The 20,765-nt window shown below is 40.3% G+C and overlaps 1 pseudogene; it reads right to left on the bottom strand.

Annotated features, from left to right (window-relative positions):
* Positions 1-15,717: 15,717 nt before the first annotated feature.
* Positions 15,718-17,007, bottom strand: LOC119527952 (annotated as a pseudogene).
* Positions 17,008-20,765: the final 3,758 nt, after the last annotated feature.

The raw sequence follows: 20,765 nt of genomic DNA, 5'->3' as shown, positions 1-20,765 counted from the left end.
AAAGTAATGGCAGAGACACAAAGTAATGGCAGAGACAGGTGTGGTGCTCATCAAATATTCCATCTGCTTTCTGACATCTCCCAGAATCCCTTAGAGTCAGGCTGCAGCTGTGTTGCTACCTATGGCCAATGGGCTGTAAGCAGAAGTAATGAATGTTCTTTCTGGGCTGAAGCAAAGAAGAGCACACACATTCTCTCTTCTACTGCAAGGCCTAGAATTGTTCCATATGGTGGAGCCTCGCCTGGGTCCCTGCATAACTGTGTGGAGCAGAGCCACCCCCTGATGGCAGTTTTGGATATATAACATCAGCAAGAAGATTTGGGGGTTACTTTGTTCCTGTGGCATAATTAGCTTATTCTGACTAGCACAACCCTGGTAGTCTGACTCTGGATACCATGAGCTTTCCTAACCACTAACCTATGCTATATTCCCTCCAATCAATAAGGTTAGGAATGAGGACTTAAGTGTGAAGCAATATATTTAATTGCCCTTCAAAAACAGACAGCATAACTTGGATTTATGATATCAAGGTATCATGATAGGTCCCATCTGACCACAAGTAATGGACTCACTGAGGTCAATTATATCAATCAATGGTGATTCCCCTTGGCTGAATTTCAAGAAATATTTATAAAACTTCACCTGAGAAGCAAGGCTGTTTCCTAGACATAATGGGAAAAGGAAAGGAAAACAGGTTAAAATCTAAAGTAGGTGTGGGCATACTACTTATTGCCTGTGGGCCAAATCTGGACTGTCCTCTGTTTTGGTAAATAAAGTTTTATCTGAACACGGACCTGCTCATTCACTCTTTCCCCTCTTCAATCACATATTGTCTATGGTGCTTTCGAGGTATAAAAGCACAGTTGAGTAGTTGCGGCTGAGACCATAAGGCCGACAAAACTTAAAATATTTGCTCTCTGGCCCCTTACAAAAAGTTTGCCAACCCCTGATCTGCAGGTATTGAAATATGACCAGGAGGTGCAGGACCCTCCCTTAGGGACCCTGTAAGACCTTCCCTATCTTTCCAAGGCGCCTCCTTAGGGTCTTAAAATTCCCTCCTTAATCGGGCTTTCAAGTTAAATTGAGGCCTTAAAGTGCCTCATAAAAATGCATATGAATTATCTGCTAACTCATTACCCCAATTAACACCTTGGCATTAATTCCTTTTCCATCTGCTGGTCTCCTGAGAGAGTAGTGAACTGTGGAGGGAGTGGGAGGAGGAGAGAAAGAGTTTGAGACAGGTTAGGATGAAAGAAGGAGCTTCTGTTAAACCGCTGGTCAGCATGTCACATGGTTCAGTTTGGACTCCATCCAGCTGTTTAGGAGAACTCACAATCACTCTTCTGTAAGTGGAACCAACTAAATTGCCGATCTCTGTTCTTAGGATTTGACGGCAAAAAGCAGCAGCATCTCTCTGATTTGGGAAGCAAAAGGGCGCAGCCTTTCATGAATGATCTGGTTTCAACTCTTGTAATTCTCAGCAATTAAGGTCTTTTCACACTTGGTTTCTCTGCCTGGAGTCCCCTACCATCTGATTGGCTAAATTTTATTCTAGGCTCTTCACCTCCAGGAAGTCTGCCCTTAATGGCCAAGAGAGGGTAAGATGCTCCTCTAAACCTGTTTACTATTCCCATTACCAGCACTTCCCAGGCAACTGGGGCTCCTGCCCATTACTTTTGAGGATTCTTCTCAGGCCCTCCATGGGCGTGCTCTTTGCCATGGGTGAGGAGTTCTGCCTCTGCTTATAAAACATGCTCTGAGTATCTGAGAAACTTGAAATTCCCAGCCCAAATAGCCGGAGCCTACTTCCATGTGCCTGCAGAAGGTATTTCCCCAGATTCCTTCTACCGAAGGTGGATGGTTTGGCTGGTGTGTACCCCTGGCCCTGAAGGATGGCCAAAGGGCAATTGCTTGTCCGGGGTGCTGTTGGGGAAGTGGTGATGGATAGTTTGGACATATTGGTTGGGTGTCCACAGGCATGTAGAAGGGATCTGGGGCAGAAAGGAAAAGAGGCAGGTTTTATGGGCCCACAAATACTTGGGGTGGGCCAGACCATTCAGAACATTTACCTACAATATGGCTCTGTTTCTTGTGCATTTGTGCCATTAGACTGTGAGCAACTTGGGGGCAGGCGATCTTCCTGTTTCTTAGTTGGGTGAATTGCCAGGCACCTTGTGTGAGGCCCCCTCATTCATTATGAGATGCTGCAGCCACCTACTGACCAGGCAACAGGCCCCTCCCCTTGTAGGGGGGAAAGCATTAAAATTTCCCTCCCTTGTTCACTGTTAGTAACCAAATCTCACGAGAACTTGTTGTAATGAAATCTCACAAGAAACTCCATTGTCACAAACCTTTATAAGGCTCCCCACACCACACACTCCTCCCTCTCTTTTGAATGGTTCACTTTCCACTGCCCGCCACAACTGTGAGACCATCATTTCTCGTAAGTCCTAGTTAAACCCATGCCCACTTCCATTCCTGGTGTGTTCTTTGGTCTTTGAGTTGGAACACTTGCTAATTCCTGTATGTAGAGTGGCACTTGGAAACAGGGCTATGCTACAGCTCTTATGTCTGGCCATCTGGAGATATATTTTTGTAAAGGCTGGAAGTTCATCCACATTTTCTCCCTCTGTTCACCATCTGCAGAATTCAGTTGCTTGGAGGCAGCCTGGGCTTGAAATGAACAAGGAACCCTTGTTCAGACTTTCCTTCCACCATCTGACCTACTTCTAAGGGATGAAGCATCTCTAAGGGTGTTGGTTAAGTATTGACCTTGCAAACTTTAATGCGACCACACCAACCTGTGAAGCCTTGAACTGTGAACACTCAGCAGTGAGCTGGAGAGAGAGATGGATGTGCTATGAACAAGCTGGGCCCAGGCAGCCCTGGCCAGCGGGGATGTTTCCATTCTACCAGAGCAGAAGTTCTGGCTTTATTTGCTTATTTATTTGGGACCATGGCAGTTCAGTTCTGTTCAACACCTGATTTTAAAAATTGATTTAATGAGCACCTATTATGTTAAATATCCAGGAATTTTGTGAGCCACTTGAAACTGAACATGCTTTAAATATTAACATCATGAAAATCAACAAAAACTGCAAATCAAGGCTTCCCTCTCCTGGCTTCCTTTTCATTCACCAGCAGGAATGCAGGATTCAGACACAAAACCAGATCACTCCTCACCTTCTTAAACATATTTATTATTTTTTTAAATCTTAAAAGTATATATGCTTATAACAAATATAAAAGAACAGAGTGTGTGAAATAGAAAAGAACAGATCTCTGTTTCCCCATCCAGCATCCCTCTCCTACAGCAATAACTTTGGAGTATAATCTTCTAGAATTTTTCTACAATTATACAATAAACAAATAATGGGATATTTTCTTGAATCAATGGATTCAAGCAACATTTTTATACCTTTTTTCCCCGATAAAAAGATATTGTGGGAATTTGTCCAAGTTAAAGCATACAGACCTATACCATTCATTTTAATAGCTGCAGAGTACACCATAATATTGTCTTCTTAATGGAGATTTGGGTCATTCCATTTGTTTTTTGTTGTTGTTGTTTTTTGCTTCTGCAAAGAATGCTCCAGTAAATATCCTGTGCATGTAAGTGTGTTTGTGTATTACTGTGTATAGGTAGGTGTATTTCTGGTAGATAGATTCCTATGACTGAAATTGCTGGGTTGTTAAATAAATTTCTTGGTGGATACTGCTAAATTGTCCTGTAAAAATTGTACTAATGCTTTCCCCACCCCAGCAAGCATGGGAGTGCTTATTTTTCCAAATTCTCACCAACAATAAATGTTATTAATACTTTTAAGGTTTGAAAATATATATTTTATTGTTGTTTTTTCCTTTTTAATGTAATTTTATTGAGATATATTCACACACCATACAGTCCATCCAAAATATACAATCAATGGCTCACAGTGTATTCATCACCACAATTGATTATAGAACATTTTCATTATTCAAAAAAAAACCAAAAAACAAGAAAACCCAAAGCACCAAAGCATCCCATACCCTTTATCCCCACCATTATTGATCCCTAGCATTTGTGTGGTACATTCGTTAGTGCTGATGAAAGAATATTAAAATGTTACTGTTAAATATAGTCCATACTTTGCAGTAGGTACATTTTGCCCTCCATATACCACTCTATTATTAACAGCTTGTAATTGTTTCATATTTGTTCTAGTTCATGGAAAAATTTTTTTTTTTGTATTTGAACTGTTAATCACAGTCATCATCCACCACAAGATTTACTGAATTACACAGTCTCAAGTTTTAACCTCCGACTTTCCTTCTGGTGATATGTATGACTCTAAACTTTCCCCATCAGCCACAGTCATACACAATTCAGCACTATTAATTATACTCAAAATAATGTGCTACCATCACCTCTGTCCATTTCCACTCATTTAAATTCAACCTAGTTAAAAATTCTGTACATCTTGCTGAGCCCTCTGTCTTGGGGCTGGCCCCTTTGAAGCTTGTTGCTGCAAGGAGAGGCTAAACCTGCTTATAATTGTGCCTAAGAGTCTCCCCCTGAGTGCCTCTTTGTTGCTCAGATGTGGCGCTCTCTCTCTAGCTAAGCCACCTTGGCAGGTGATCTCACTGCCCTCCCCACTATGTGGGACCTGACTCCCAGGGGTATAAAACTCCCTGGCAACACAGGATATGACTCCTGGGGTTGAATCTGGACCCAGCATTGTGGGATTGAGAACGTCTTCTTGACCAAAAGGGGGGATGCAAAATGAAATGAAATAAAGCTTCAGTGGCTGAGAGATTTCAAATGGAGTTGAGAAGTCACTCTGGTGGACATTCTTATGCACTTACATAGATAACACTTTTTAGATTTTAATATGTTGGAATAGCTAGAAGTAAGTACCTGAAACTACTAAACTCCAATCCAGTAGCCTTGACTCTTGAAGATGACTGTATAACAATGTAGATTACAAGGGGTGACAGTGTGATTGTGAAAACCCTGTGGATTGCATTCCCTTTATCCAGTGTGTGGATGGATGAGTAGAAAAATGGGGACAAAACCTAAATGAAAAATAGGGTGGGATGGGGGGGGTGATTTGGGTATTCTTTTTTTATTCTTATTTTCTATTCTGATTCTGATTCTTTCTGGTGTAAGGAAAATGTTCAAAAATAGATTGGGGTGATGAACGTGCAACTATAAGATGGTACTGTGAACAGTTGATTGTACACCATGGATGATAGTATGGTATGTGAATATATCTCAGTAAAACTGAATTAAAAAAAAATCAACTGGCCAAAAAAAAAAAAATTCTGCACATCTTAAGCAACTGCTCCCCATTCTCCAGCCTCATTCTATCTTCTGGTAACCTGTATTGTAGATTCTATGTCTATGAGTTTATATAATATAATTAATTCATGTTAGTGATATAATATAATATTTTTCTTTTTGTGTCTGACTTATTTCACTCAAGATAATGTCCTTAAGGCTCATCCATGTTATCTCATGCTTCAGGAGTTCATTCCTTACTGCAGAATAATATTCCATTGTATGTATATACCGCATTTTGTTTATCCATCCATTGGTTGATAGACACTTGGGTTGCTTCTATCTTTTGGCAATGTGAATAATGCTGCTATGATTGTACAAATATCTGTTCATGTCCCTGCTTTCAGTTCTTCTGGGGATATACCAAGTAGCAGGATTGTTGGATCATAGGGCAACTCTATATTTAGTTTACTGAGGAACCACCAAACCATCTTCCACAGTGGCTGTACAATTTTGCATTCCCATCAGCAGTGAGTAAGTGTTCCTATTTCTCTACATCTTCTCCAACACTTGTAGTTTTCTGTTTGTTTAATCGTGGCCTTTCTAATAGGTGTGAAATGACGACTCATTGTGATTTTGATTTCCAGTTTCCTAATAGCTAGTGAAAATGAGCATCTTTTCATGTGCTTTTTAATCATTTGTATTTCCTCTTTGGAAAAATATTTTCCAAACCTTTTGCCCATTTTTTAAATTGGGTTGTTTGTCTTTTGATTGTTGAGTTGTAAGATTTCTTTGTATAATCTGGATATCAAACCCTTATTGGATATGTGGTTTCCAAATATTTTCTCCCATTGAGTCTGCTGCCTTTTCACCCTTTTGACAAAGTCCTTTGAAGCACAGAAGTATTCAATTTTGATAAGGTCCCATTTTTTTTTTCTTTCACTGCTTGTGCTTTGGGTGTAAGGTCTATGAAATTACCACCTATCACTAGATCTTGAAGTTGTTTCCCTACATTTTCTTCTAGGAGTTTTATGGTACTGTCTCTTATATTGAGGTTTTTGATCATTTTCAGTTAATTTTTGTATAGGGAGGGAAATAAGGGTCCTCTTTCATTCTTTTGGATTGGATATCTAGATCTCCCAGCACCATTTACTGAAGAGAAACTGTACCAATTGAGTGGACTTGGGAGCCTTATCAAAAATCACTTGACCATTTTTGTGTGTTTGTATTTCTTTTCTGGAGTAATGAAAATGTTCTAAAAATTAAAAAAAAATAATTGTGGTGATGGATGCACAGCTCTATGATGGTACCATGGGCAATTGATTGTACACTTTGGATCTTTGAATAATTGTATGATATGTGAACAATCTCAATAAAAAAATCAATTGACCATAGATCTGAAGGTCTATTTCTGAACTTTCAATTAGATTCCATTGATCAATATGTCTATCTTTATGCCAATACCATGCTGTTTTGACCACTGTGGCTTTATAATATGCTTTAAAGTCAGGAAGGGTGAGTCCTCCCACTTCATTCTTTTATTTCAAGATGTTTTTGGCCATTTGAGGCCCCTTTCCTTTCCAAATAAATTTGATAATTAGCTTTTCCATTTCAGCAAAGTAGGCTATTGGAATTTTGATTGGTATTGCATTGAATCAGTAGATCAATTTGGGCAGAACTGACATCTTAACAACATGAACACAGAATATCTTTCCATTTATTTAGGTGGTCTTTGATTTCTTTTCACATTTTCTGTGCAGGTCCTTTGCATCTGTTTTGGTTTGCTAAAGCTGACAAAATGAATATAGTAGAAATAGACTGGCTTTTAACAAAGGGGATTTATTAGCTTACAAATTTACAGTTCTTAGGCTATGAAAATGTCCCAAATAAGGCATCAAAAGGACAATACCTTCTCTGAAGGCTGGTTACTAGTGAGCTTAGCTTCCTCTGTCAGATAACAATGCACATGGTGACATCTGCTGGTCCTTCTCTCCTGGGTTTTATTGCTTTCAGCTTCTGAATTCAGTGTCTTCCTCTCTTAGCTTCTGTGGGTATGTCCTTGTTTCTCAGCTTCTCTGGGACATTTCTGAGCTCTCTGGGCTTTTTCTATATGTCTTTTATCCTCTTATAAAGGACTCCAGTAAAGGATTAAGACCAACCTTGAATGGGCTGGATCACATCTCAAAATCAAAAGTTCCCACCCACACTAGGTCTATACCCACAGGAATGGATTAAAAGAACATGGACTTTTCTGGGGTACATAGCTTCAAACTACCACACTCTACCTTCTGGACCCCCAAAAGACATGTTCTTTCCATATGCAAAATACATTCACTCCATCACATCACAAAAAGTCTTAAATCAATTCAGTAACATTATTAAGTACAAAAGTCCCATCAAGATCAGTTACAGGTATGGTCTGTGCTGGGAAAAGCTCCCCTCTGGCTGTGGACCTGAGAAATGTAGAACAAGTTATCTGTTTCCAAAATACAAAAGAGGAACAGTCATAGACTGGACATTCCCATTTCCATAGAGAGAAATCGAAAGGAAAAAAAGGGGTCACTGGACCCACACAGTTCAAAAAACCTGCAGGACATATTTCATTAGATTTCCAGGTCTGAAAGTCATCTGTAGAATGATGTTTTGTCCTTTGGGCCTGATAGAGTGGAAGCTCTACCCTTTCTAAGAGCTTAGGCAGTGGTCCTGCTCTCTCCAAACACTGGGGTGAGGGCTCCAACAGCTCCAGGCAATGGGGAGACTGCCATGCTCTTGGCTCCACCCTCCTCAAGCATTGGTGTGGCAGCTGGACTCTCTGCCATCTGCCCGGCCCAAGGTCAACCCCCTCAGAATAGTGGGGTGATGGCCAGACTTTCCTCAATTCCTGGGGAATATGCTCCATCCTCTTTGAAGCCTGGGGTGGCAGCACTGTTCCTGAACAGTGAGGTAGAAGGCCCACCCATTGCAAGCTCCAGGGCAAACACACCCGTTCTACATGGGTGGTCTGCTCTCTTCGCCCAAGGTGTCTTTGCTCCAGACTTCAGCTTCCATGATTCTGCCTTTGAAGTCATTTTTCCTTCAATCTGTCCCTTTTCTTTCCCTGTTTAGTCTAGACTGTCAGTGGTTCCATTCATACAGATCTTGCCACTAACTTGTTGGTTTTGCATGAGCATACAGGTGTCCCAACCATCAAACAAGAGGATCTTCCACAAATCCTTTCTGCATAATTGCATTTCCAATCCTGACTCACATAGCTGACTGGTTCCATGTTCAGTTAAATCCTCACATGGGGCACTATTCTCTAGGGACTCACTTTCCAGAAGCTCAGAATTTTCCAAACTATCAACTTCTGGTTTCTTTGTATCCAAGAGTTCAGTTCTCAGCTTATCCCTTTCCTCTTGCATTTTACTATAAGCTGCAAGAAGAAGGCTGGGCCACAGTTTCCACATTTAATTTAGAAATTGCTTCAACTAAAAATCCAAGTTCATCAATTTCAAATTCTGCTTTCCATCTGTTCCAGTTTGCTAATGCCACCAGATGCAAAATACCAGAAATGGATTGGCTTTAAAAAAGGGGGGCTTATTTGGTTACACAGTGTTCTAGTTTGCTAATGCTGCAGAATGCAAAACACCAGAGATGGATTGGCTTTTATAAAAACGGGGTTTATTTGGCTACACAGTTACACTCTTAAGGCCATAAAGTGTCCATCAGTAATTGGGTACCTTCACTGGAGGATGGCCAATGGCATCCAGAAAACCTCTGTTAGCTGGGAAGGCATGTGGCTGGCGTCTGCTCCAAAGTTCTGGTTTCAAAATGGCTTTCTCCCAGGACATTCCTCTCTAGCAAGCTTGCTCCTCTTCAAAACATCACTCACAGCTGCACTGAGTTCCTTCTCTTTGAGTCAGCTCATTTATATGGCTCCACTGATCAAGGCCCACCCTGAATGGGTGGGGCCATGCCTCCATGCGAATATCTCATCAGAGTCATCACCCACAGCTGGGTGGGGCACATTCCAAGCAAATCTAATCAGCACCAAAATGTCTGCCCCACAAGACTACATCAAAGATAATGGCATCTGGGGGACACAATACATTCAAACTGGCACACACAGTTACAGTCTTAAGGCCATAAAGTGTCCATCAACAATTGGGTACCTTCACTGGAGGATGGCCAATGGCATCTGGAAAACCTCTGTCAGCTGGGAAGTCACATGGCTGGCGTCTGCTCCAGAGTTCTGGTTTCAAAATGGCTTTCTCCCAGGACATTCCTCTCTAGGCTGCAATTCCTCAAAAATGTCACTCTTAGTTGCTCTTGGGGCATTTTTCCTCTCTTAGCTTCTTGGGAGCAAAAGTCTGCTTTCAGTGGCCATCTTCAAAACTGTCTCTCATCTGCAGCTACTCTCTCAGCTTCTGTGCATTCTTCAAAGTGTCACTCTTGGCTGTTAGCAAGCTCGCTGCTTCTGTCTGAGCTTATATAGTGTTCCAGGAAACTAATCAAGGCCCAGGCTGAATGGTGGGGCCACACCTCCATGGAAATTATCCAATGAAAGATCTCTCCCATGGTTGAGTGATCACATCTCCACGGAAACATCCAATCAAAAGTCTCCAACCCAATCAATACCAATCCGTTTCCTGCCCACACAAGACTGCATCAAAGATAATTGCATTTTGGTGGACATAATACATCGAAACCTATACACCATCTGACAACAGGACTCAATTTTGTCAAATTCTCTGCCATTTTAAAACAAGAGTTGCGTTTCTTCCAATTTGCAATGACACATTCATCATTTCTGTTTTAGACCTCATCGGAAGTACCTTAGCATCCGTATTTCTTCTATCAAGAGTCTCTTCAAAGCAATCTAGGCCTTTTCTATCAAGCACCTCACAATTCATCCAGAATCTTCCCCTTACCCATTTGTTAACCCATTCCAGCATTTTTGGTATTTGCATCTCAGCACCCCACTCTTCTGTTACCAAAATCTGTTTTGGTTTGCTAAAACTGACGGAATGCAATATACCAGAAATGGACTTGCATTTAACAATGGGGACTTATTAGCTTACAAATTTACAGTTCTAAGTCCATGAAAATTTCCCAATTCAGGCATCAACAGGGTGATACCTTCTCTGAAGACAGGTTATGAATCCTGGGTTCCTCTGTCAGGTAGCAAGGCACATAATGATGTCTGCTGGTGATGTCTCAGGTTTCATTGTTTCTAGCTTCTGGCTTCAGTGGCTTCCTCTATTTTCTGTGGGTCCTGTCTTGGCTTCTCTGGAACTTTTCTCTGTGAGCTTCTCTTAATTTCATCTCTTGACTTCTGTATATATTTTATCCTCTTATTGAGGACTCCAGTAAGGGGATTAATTTCCACCTTGAATGGGCGGGTAACATCTCTATTGAAACTACCTAATCAAAATGCCCCATCTACAATAGATCTATACCCACAGTAATGGATTAAAAGAACATGGCTTTTTCTGGGGTACATAACAGCTTCAAAGTACCACAATATCCTTGGTTAATTTTTTTTCATAGATATCGATTCTTTTAGTTGTTATTGTGAATGGAATTTTTTCTTGATTACTAAAAAATCAACTGTTGATTTTTGTGTGTTGATCTTGAATCCATCCTGCCACTTTGCTGACCTTATTTATTAGCTCTAGTAGCTTTGCCATAGTTTTTTTGAAGGCTTTCTAAATATAGGGTCATGTCATCTGCAAGTAGTGAAAGTTTTACTTCTTCCTTTCTGATTTGGATGCCTTTTATTTCTTTTTCTTGACTAATTGCTCTAGCTAGAACTTCTAGCACTATGTTGAATAACAGTGGTGACAGTGAACATCCTTGTCTTGTTCCTGATCTTAGAGGGAAACCTTTCAGTCTCTCACTGTAGAGTAGGATGTTAGCTGTAGGTTTTTCAAATATACCCTTTATCATTTTGAAGAAGTTTACTTCTGGTCCTATCTTTCAAAGTGTTTTTATCAAGAAAGGGTGCTGGATTTTGTCAAACCCCTTTTCTGCACTTTCCCCTCTTTATCTGTTAAAATAGTAAATTACATTAATTGATCTTCTTATGTTGAACCACGCTTTCATACCTGGGATGAAAACTACTTGGTCATAGTGTATAATTCTTTTAATGGGCTGTTGGATTCAATTTACAAGATTTTGTTGAGGATTTTTGTATCTATATTCATTATAGAGACTGGTCTGTAGTTTTCTTTTAGTATCTTTATCAGGCTTTGGTATTAGGGTGATATTGGCTTCATAGAATGAGTTAGGTAGTGTTCCCTCTATTTCAATTTTTTGGAAGTGTTTGAGCAGAATTGGTATTAATTCTTCTTGGAATGCTTGGTAAAATTAGGCCGTGACGCTATCTGGTCATGGAATTTTCTTTGTTTTGGGAGGTTTTTAATGACTGATTCAATCTCTTTACCTGTGATTAGTTTGTTGAGGTCTTTTATTTCTTTTTGAGTCAGTGTAGGTTGTTCATGTGTTTCTAGGAAATTGCCCATTTCATCTAAGTTGTCTAATTTGTTGGCATTCAGTTGTTCACAGTATCCTCTTATGTTCATTTTTAATACTTTGGGGTCAGTGGTAAAGACCCTCCTCTCATTTCTGACTTGATTTATTTGAATTTTCTCCCTTTTTGTCTTTGTCAGCCTAGCTAAGGGTTTATCGATTTTATGTCTTCTCAAAGAACCAAGTTTTGATTTCATTGATTATCTCTATTGTTTTTTTCTTCTCCGTTTCATGTATTTACACTCTGATCTTTGTCATTTCTTTTCTTCTGTTTGCTTTGGGATTAGTTTGCTGTTCTTTCTCTAGTTTCTCCAGATGTTCAATTAAGTCTTTGATTTTTGCTCTTTCCTTCTTTTTTTTATGTAGGCATTAAGGGCTATATTTCCCTCTCAGCACTGCCTTCACTGCATCCCATAAGTTTCTATAAGTTGTGTCCTCATTTGCATTCATCTTGAGATATTTATTTATTTCTCTTGCAGTTTCTTCTTTGACCCAACTGATTATTTAAGCGTGTATTGTTCAACTCCATATATTTGTGAATTTTCCAGTTGTGCTGGTTTGAATCTATTTATGTCCCCCACAAAAGCCATGTTCTTTAATGAAATCTTGTCAGGGCAGACTTAGTCTTTTGATTAGGGTGGTACCTTTTGATTAGGTTGTTTCCATAAAGATGTGACCCACCCAACTCTAGGTGAGGCCTCTTGATTAGATCATTTCCCTGGAGGCATGACCCTGCCCATTCTGGGTGGGTCTTAATTAGATCACTGGAGTCTGTAAGAGAGCTGAGAGCCCACCCAGACCTCCACAGTTGGAGACATTTGGAGATACAGACAGAAAGACATTTGGAGGTGCTAAGCTAAGAGACAAAGACCACAGTTTGCCCCAGAGAAGCTAAGAGAAGACCCACAGATGCTTAGAGAGAAATGCCCTGAGAGAACAAGCAAAGATGCACAGGAGAGTAGAGAGAAAACTAAGAGAGATAGAAGCCCAGAGACATTTTGGAAAATGCAACCCAGGAGCAAAGGACCAGCAGATGCCAGCCATGTGCTTTCCCAGCTGACAGAGGTGTTCTGAGCACCATTGGCCTTCCTTCAGTGAAGGTATCCTCTTGTTGATGCCTTGTTTGGACACTTTTATGGCCTTAGAAGTTAGGTTATTTGTAACCTAATGAATTCCCTTTATAAAAGACAATGAATTTCTGGTATTTTGCACAATGGCAGCATTAGCAAACCAGAACACCAGTTCTCTGTTATTGGATTTCAGCTTCATTCCATTATGATCAGAGAAAGTGCTTTGTATAATTTCACTTATTTTAAATTTATTAAGATCTGTTTTGTGCCCCCAATGTGGTCTGTCCTGGAGAATGTTCCATGAGCACTTAAGAAGAATGTATATTCTTGTGTTTTCAGGGGTACTGTTTTATATATGTCTGTTAGGTCTAGTTCATGTATCATATTACTTAGGCTCTCTGTTTCCTTATTGATACTCTTTAGATATTCTGTCTATTGAGAGGAGTGGTGTGTTCAAGTCTCCCATTATTATTGTAGAGAAGCCTATTACTCTCTTCAGTTTTTCCAATGTTTGCCTCATGTACTTTGGTGCACCTTGATTAGGCACATAAATATTTATAATTGTTACTTCTTCTTGGTGAATTGCTCCTTTTATTAATACATAGTGTCCTCTGTCTCTTATGATATTTTTGCGGTTAAAGTCTATTTTGTCTGATATTAGTGTTGCTACCCCAGCTTTTGTTTTAATGAAATTTTACTGAGATATATTCATATAACATACAACCTTCAGAGTGTACAATCAGTTGTTCATAGTTGTGCATTGATCACCACAATCAATCTTTGAACATTTTCATTACTCCAAAAAATAAAATAAAAATTAGAATAAAAATGAACATCCAAGACATTCCACTCCCCTCCTCCCCCCATTGTTCATTTACTTTTTTTTCAGACTCATTCATTTTTTTTTAAATTTATCAAAAAATTAAAAAAACAAACAATAAAAAACAACATTTCAAACAAAACTAAAACAAAGGAATAAGAGAAAACAAATAACCTAAAATAACTACATTGCTACCAACTTGTTCCTACCCTACCACAAGAAAATAAAGACTATAACCCACTTAAGGAATAAGAAAACCAAATAATCTAAAATAACTTCATTTCTGTGAACTTGTTCCTACCATACACCTCAGAAATTAATAACCATAGTCGTTCCTGAGCATTCCCAGAACATTAAGTTTACCCTCCATAACTTATCTGTTATTGGATTATCATTTCCCCTTCACTATTTTACTCCAGCTTTTTTTGGTTACTGCCTGGGTGGAATATCTTTTTCCTTCCTTTCACTTTCAACCTATTTATATCTTTGGGTCTTAAAAAAAAAATGAGCGTCTTAAACAACATATAGAGGGATCATATTTTTTTGTCCATTCTGCCAGTCTGTGTCTTTTGATTGGGAAGTTTAATTCATTAACATTCAATGTTATTACTGTAAAAGCTATCCTTACTTAGACCACTTCATCCTTTATTTGTCAGATATATTTTTTCTCTCTTTTTATCCTTTTGGTTACCCTTACTGATAATCTTTATTTCCATACTCTCTTCCAAGCCTCTCTCTCCTGTCTTTTTTTTTTTTCAGCTGGCAGAACTCCCTTTAGTATTTCTTGTAGGGCATGTCTCTTGTTAACAAACCCTCTCAGCTTCTGTTTATCTGTGAATATTTTTAAACTTTCCCCCCCCTGCACCCCCCCCCCCCTTTTTTTGATAGGCTGAAGACATACGAAGGTGAATGCTGGAGATAAAAGTTCTGGCTGTAAATCACAAGTCTTCCATTTAAACACCCTCCAATGCTTTTTGTTTCAGTTTGTTAAAGTGTTTTACAGGAAGTTCTTTAAAATAATAGCTAATGGTAGACATGTTCATAATAGAATACAAAGGTTTTTTAAGTGTGTAAATAATCATAAGGATGACAATAAAGACTACATCCTAGAACCTATAGGGATATTTAGATGTTATATTCATGTATGTCCTACGTAATAGGAATTTTGTGTGACTGGGCTTTTTATTTGTGATTGCCACATATAAAATGTAAATTAGATAGTAGATACACTACTATGTCCCAGAGATTTCTACTGTGAACACCAGTATTATGTCTTTGTTTCTTAACAAATACAGCTTGTTATTAGAATAATATGACTTATTAAAATGCATCTGAATTTTGTAAAAAAAAAAAAAAAAATAATAATAATTTCATTCCAGACACCGGGTTTCTACAATGATATACAGCTCTATGGAATTTGTGTTTCCATCTGATTGATAGAAATAAAAAGTAAATTTTTTTTTTTTGTCTTTTTGGTGGTATAGAGAAGTAAAACTATCAACCAGATTCCTTCATAAGAAATGAGAAAAAGAAGAGGGAAAAAAAAAGATCTGGACCGTGCTGGATGCTGGTTTCTATTTGTCTTTCCAAGGGTGTGACTTCAGAAGAGTTCAGTCACACTCACGCCACTACAATGATTAGAATTAGTAATCTTTTTTTTTAGATGATAAAAAGGAAAATATCCAAATGGACATAAAAATAGTCAAAAGATTTTTTTTTTATCGCAGGTCAATTTTTTTCCAAAATAAAGATAAAAAATAAACATATAATTGGGATGGTAACTCTGTTGAACATTCCAACTCATCCAGTCACTTGTCCCACATATAGGAAAGGGGAGCAGGCATTAGATTTTATTAGTAATGTGAAGAGTAGTAACCAGATGTGTTAATGGCAGCTTATTTGAGATCCATCAGTCCTTTGAATACATGTAGGAAAGCATGGCTGTAGTTCTCGGACTGCCCACATCAGAACACTTTCACCTACCATGAAAACTAAAAAGGAAGAAAAAATATATTTATTCCAAGATCCATTTACTGGCATTTTTTATGCACCCTTTCTTCCGTAGAACCCAAGCATGGTGATAATGTGCTAGGGGCTGCTGTGTTTCCCAGCATGAGCTCCCATCCTCTGAGGGTCCTGAGAGGGATAGTGGATTGGTCCTGGAACCCTCTTAAGGGGAGGGGGTGGTCCCATTGGGTGGAACATGTGTGGTCCAAAACCTGGGGGTGGGGGCAGAGCAATACCAGGGGGTGGTGGCAGGGCAATGTTCACCATGGCTGGAGGACCACTTGGGAGTAGGTTGAAGTAGTTGGCAGAGGTTTCTTTTGCTGCCGCAGGAGGAGGAGGCAGAGCTCCTGGCAGCCCTGGAACAGGCTCTAGCATGATTCCAGAGTCTGTGGTTCCATCCTTCTCTTTTTCTTTTCCTCTGGCTGCTTGGGATCTTCCCCATTCCACATTGAGCCTGCGACCATTAACAGTCAATTTATTAAAGGATTTTTCAGCAGCCACTTCTGCAGCTTACCTTGTGGCAAACTGGATGAAAGCACATTGCTGTCTCTGTACAACAGTTATTGTCTGAATCGCTCCAAACTGGTAGAAATGATTTCTTAAATCTGTCTCAGTAATAGTATCTCCCAGACCACGAACATATAGAGTGGTGATGGCCTTGTCCTCTGGTGGGTCCAGACGAGGCATTGTTGAATCCCACTTTAGAAGCTTATCTGCCACAGGCTCATTGATTCCATAATATCGGTCTTTGATATTCTGTTCAGCAAGGGGGTCATCTGGATCTGTAGGTTTCTCATGTCTATATGGACACTCCTCCCCTCTCTTACATTCTCCTTTCACCCAGAAGGAGCAAATGTGGGTTGATTCTCTTTATAGCAGGGTGTGGTCCGGGACAGTTTGAGCAGCATGTCACTGATGGATGTGGCTTTCCCCAGTGTACTGACTGGTTGTGTTCCATCGGAGTTAGAAATTCCTCTCCATATTCTGTGTGTAGTACTTTTTGTTGACATCTGACTTTGGCATGTCATCCTTAAAAGATAATCCCGCATCACGAACCTGGATGGGCAGGCCATATTCTAGGTCCAAGAGGCAGGTCTGGCAGACATTCTTCAACTTGCTGCAGGATTGGCATACTTCGGTCTTCTTGAAACGCATGTGAACCCCAGGACACCAGCGAAACACTGTGAATGGCCTGGTGCAGATCTTGCATTCCATCCCGTACTGTTCTTTGGTCATTCAGATATATGGGTTTCTCCAAGACACGTCTGGCACAGTGTGGGGAAGTCCGCATCCTCCCAGTTCTGCCTGTTATAGGTGCTGGAACCCAGAGAGGTCGCCATCTTGAGAGCATCTGGAGGCAGCGGTGGCTTTCTAGTTGGGAGACGGGACCGCCACAATCCCGTCAGGCCCCAAACTCTCCCTTATTTTTGAAGGACAACTTTGCTGGATAAAGAATTCTTTGCTGACAATTTTTCTCTTTCAGTGTCTTAAGTATATCATACCACTGCCTTCTTGCCTCCATGGTGTCTATTTAGAAGTCAGCACTTAGCCTTATGTGGCTTCCCTTATATTTGGTAAATCACTTTTCTCTTGCTGCTCTCAGGATTCTCTCCTCTTTGGCATTTGACAGTCTGATTAGTATGTGTCTTGGAATGGGTCTATTAGGGTTTATTCTGTTTGGAGTATGTTGTGATCCTTCAATTTGCATATTTATGTCTTATATAATGTTTGGGAAAATTTCAGCCATTATTTCTTCAAATATTCATCCTGGCCATTTTCCCTTCTTTATTTCATCTACAGTGTCTTTCATTTCCATAAGGTCTGTTATTTTTTTATGTATTCTTTCAAATACTTCATGCTCTCTTACTATCTTCTTAATATCCTTTATCTCTTTAGCCATCTTATTGAATATATTTAGGAGATTTGTTTGAATATCTTTGATTAGTTGTTCCAGAGTGGGGTGGAAATCATGGTACTGAAGTGCTGTGGTCTTCTGACCAGAAAGGACCAAGGCTTTGGGACCCCATGGTCCAATTTAGCTAACCAACAGTTGGATCAGAACTCTGCCATGTCCCCCACTGTTCCCAGGTGGAAGGGCTTTCTCAGCTTTCCCAGTCCACAGTAGCTAACCAAGCAGGATCTGAGCCAACCAGAAGATGTTGATCTTGAGGGTGGGTGATATGTACTGGGAGCCACAGCAGAGTTTAGTCACTCACTGCAGCTGTCCCAGGCTCCTGCCTAAAAAGGGTCAAGGCTGCGAGACCCAGAGGGTCAACTTCACCAGCCAACAGTTGGGTCAGTACTGTGTCATGTCCCCCTCTTTTCCCAAGGGGAGGGCCTTCCTCTCTCTTCTAGACCCACAGCAGCCAGCCAGGCAAGTACCAGGCTGACACAAAGCTGCTTGCCGTGGAGGTGGAGGATGGGCACCAGGAGCCACGGTGGAGTTCAGTCACTCACTGCAGTTTCTCTGTGTGTGGGAACAATGGCGCTGCAGGTACCCCAGGCTCCTGCCTGGAAAGCATCAAGGCTGTGGGACCCAGAGGGTCAACTTCACTGGCCAACAGTTGGATCAGGACTGTGCCGCATCCTCCTCTTTTACCAGAAGTATGGCTTCCCCGTGTCTCTCAGTGTGTAGCTGCCAGCCGGGCAAGAACCATGCTGACCTGAAGCTGCAGACCTCTGGGCTGGAGGATGGGTGCTGGGAGCTGCAGCCAAATTCAGTCACTCACTGCAGTTTCTCCATCACAGTTTCTCTGTTTCTTCATCCGCCCTTTCCTTGTGCGTTGCAATGGTGCTTCCCTGGTCTCCTGAGCCCCAGACCCACTGCTTTGGATAGTTTCTGCCTGTTCTTTAGGTGTTTTTGGTGGAGGAGTGAGTTCTGCCTCTCCTTATTCCACCATCTTCCCAGAAGTCCCCCTTATTGTTGTTTTAACTTGCATTTCTTTATTCACTCGTGAGCCCAAATGTCTTGTTTTCATTTGTATTTCTTCCTTTGTAAATTACCAATTCATCTTCTTTGCTCAATTTTCTATTGAATTATTCATTTAAAAAAATCAGTTTATAGGAGCTATTTAAATATAATGCATTTTGGCCATTAGTCAGTAACATGCATCACAAACATTAGCTTCAAGTCTATTTGTCTTTTAAATTTGTATTATGTTTATCTATATAGGAGTTCTATGAAATTAAACTATTCTTTGGATGGTTTTGTGTCATTTATATAAATAACATCCATGCCCCAAAGTATAAATGCATATTATATATTTTTTTCTAGTATTTTCTATTTTTTTATTTCAGTTTATTTATTTATATGTTTGTCTTTACCTGTCCAAAATTTATTTTTGAGTATGAATTGAGATAGGATGGAAAAGCTGCATGTAGAAGAATGCTTCTTGCAATATTGTTTGTAGCAGCAAAATTGTCCCTCACAAGAGGAGTAATTAAATATACTATGGCATGTCTACACTATAGGATATTAGGCAACTTGTAAAAAGAAATAGTTTGTTCTATACCTTTTAACATGGAAGGATGTCTTTAAGTATTAAGAGAGGATGCATTTCAGAGAAATGTTTATCATATGCACTTTGAGGACTTATGCTTAAGGCTACAAAGTTTGGTGTACTGTTAATGCCATAGGCTGTGATGTGATTGGCTTCCTTGGGGTCATGCAATTAAGTGGCCCCGTGCAATGTACTGCCCCATCTACTTACATCAGTGATAAATATTCTGCTGACCTCTTGTGAGTCCCCCTCATTTCCTTTCCTCTTTTGGTACACCTCTGGCCCCCACTTGGGTTTTCAAGGCAGCTTTAGGCTGGCTCCATTCTAGAGTATCCAGGAGGACCGTGGAAGACATACAGGCTTGTCTACTAAACTCCAGCAGCTCAGTCCACTCCCATCACAGCCTCTCTTCTTATGTTGCCAATGTGGGATTCCACAGCCAGCTTCTTACTTTCTGATGTCTCCAGGCAGAGTCAGTAACTATTCTCTATCTAACCTTCCTCCCCTGCCTCCCCCCAAACTCTAGGGATTATGTATCCAACTCTGTAGGAACACTGTCATGTTTTTCATGGGAGTAGTTTCGGGCAGATCTATGAGTTTCTGAATTTCAACAAATATCCATCTGGGAGCTAAGATGCCAGGATATAAGAAGAGATGGAGGTGGGAAGCAGGTGGTGGGGAGGGAAGAAAGGATGCAATAAAATTGAAAATTATGCATTGCTTACTATGGAAGATTGAATTATTGATTCCAATACTTCCCTATATTCAAGTATATGTCATCACTTTTGCTGTGGTCTCAGGGTAGACAAAGAGTATTTCCCCAATCCTTGACTTTGGATTTGCCTACATGACTTACTTTGGCCAATGAGACAGTAATGAACATGAAGCAAGAAGAGGCTTGAAATATTCTAGAGTGGTTGGGCTTGCTTTGTTGCACTTCTGCCATTGCCCTGAGAAGAACATGCTCTAGGTAGCTCTCCAGTCTCTGAAGAATGAGTCAGGTGGAGCAGAGCTGAACTGAAGACATAGCTTGATATCCAGCTCAGCTGAAACCAGCCTCAATCTGTGAATCTTCATTGATCCAAGACACACTGAGTGATAAATAAATGCTTGTTAGTCCATCTGCTTATCCACTCATCACCCATCCACCCATCAACCCATCTACTCATATATACAACTCATTCCCTTACTGCATATCCACCCATCCCCTTATCTACTCCTCATCTACTCACTGTCTGTATAGCCATCTACTCATCTGTTCACCCATCATCCTATCCACCCACCACCCTTCTACTCACCACCCATCCATCCCTCAATCATGTATCCCTCAATCATGCTCATCATGTATCCACTCATCAATTAACCATATACTCACCTTTTACCCGTCCATGAAGTCATACACTCATCACCCATTCACCCATTCCCTCCTGACTCGTTCCCTTGCTACCCATCCCCAAAGATTTATTATGTCTTCACTTTGGGTATAAGATTGTGCTAACCAAAGTACAGGGAAATAAGGAATTTGTACAAGGTCAATTGTGACCTTCATATGCTGACCTCAACATAGCTCATCTCCAGCTACCTCCCACCTCCATAAA

Source organism: Choloepus didactylus, chromosome 1 (genome assembly GCF_015220235.1).
Source record: "Choloepus didactylus isolate mChoDid1 chromosome 1, mChoDid1.pri, whole genome shotgun sequence".
In the NCBI taxonomy this organism is placed as follows: domain Eukaryota; kingdom Metazoa; phylum Chordata; class Mammalia; order Pilosa; family Megalonychidae; genus Choloepus; species Choloepus didactylus.
The sequence above is the reverse complement of the archived record's forward strand: the minus strand, read 5'-3'. Positions and strand labels throughout refer to the sequence as shown.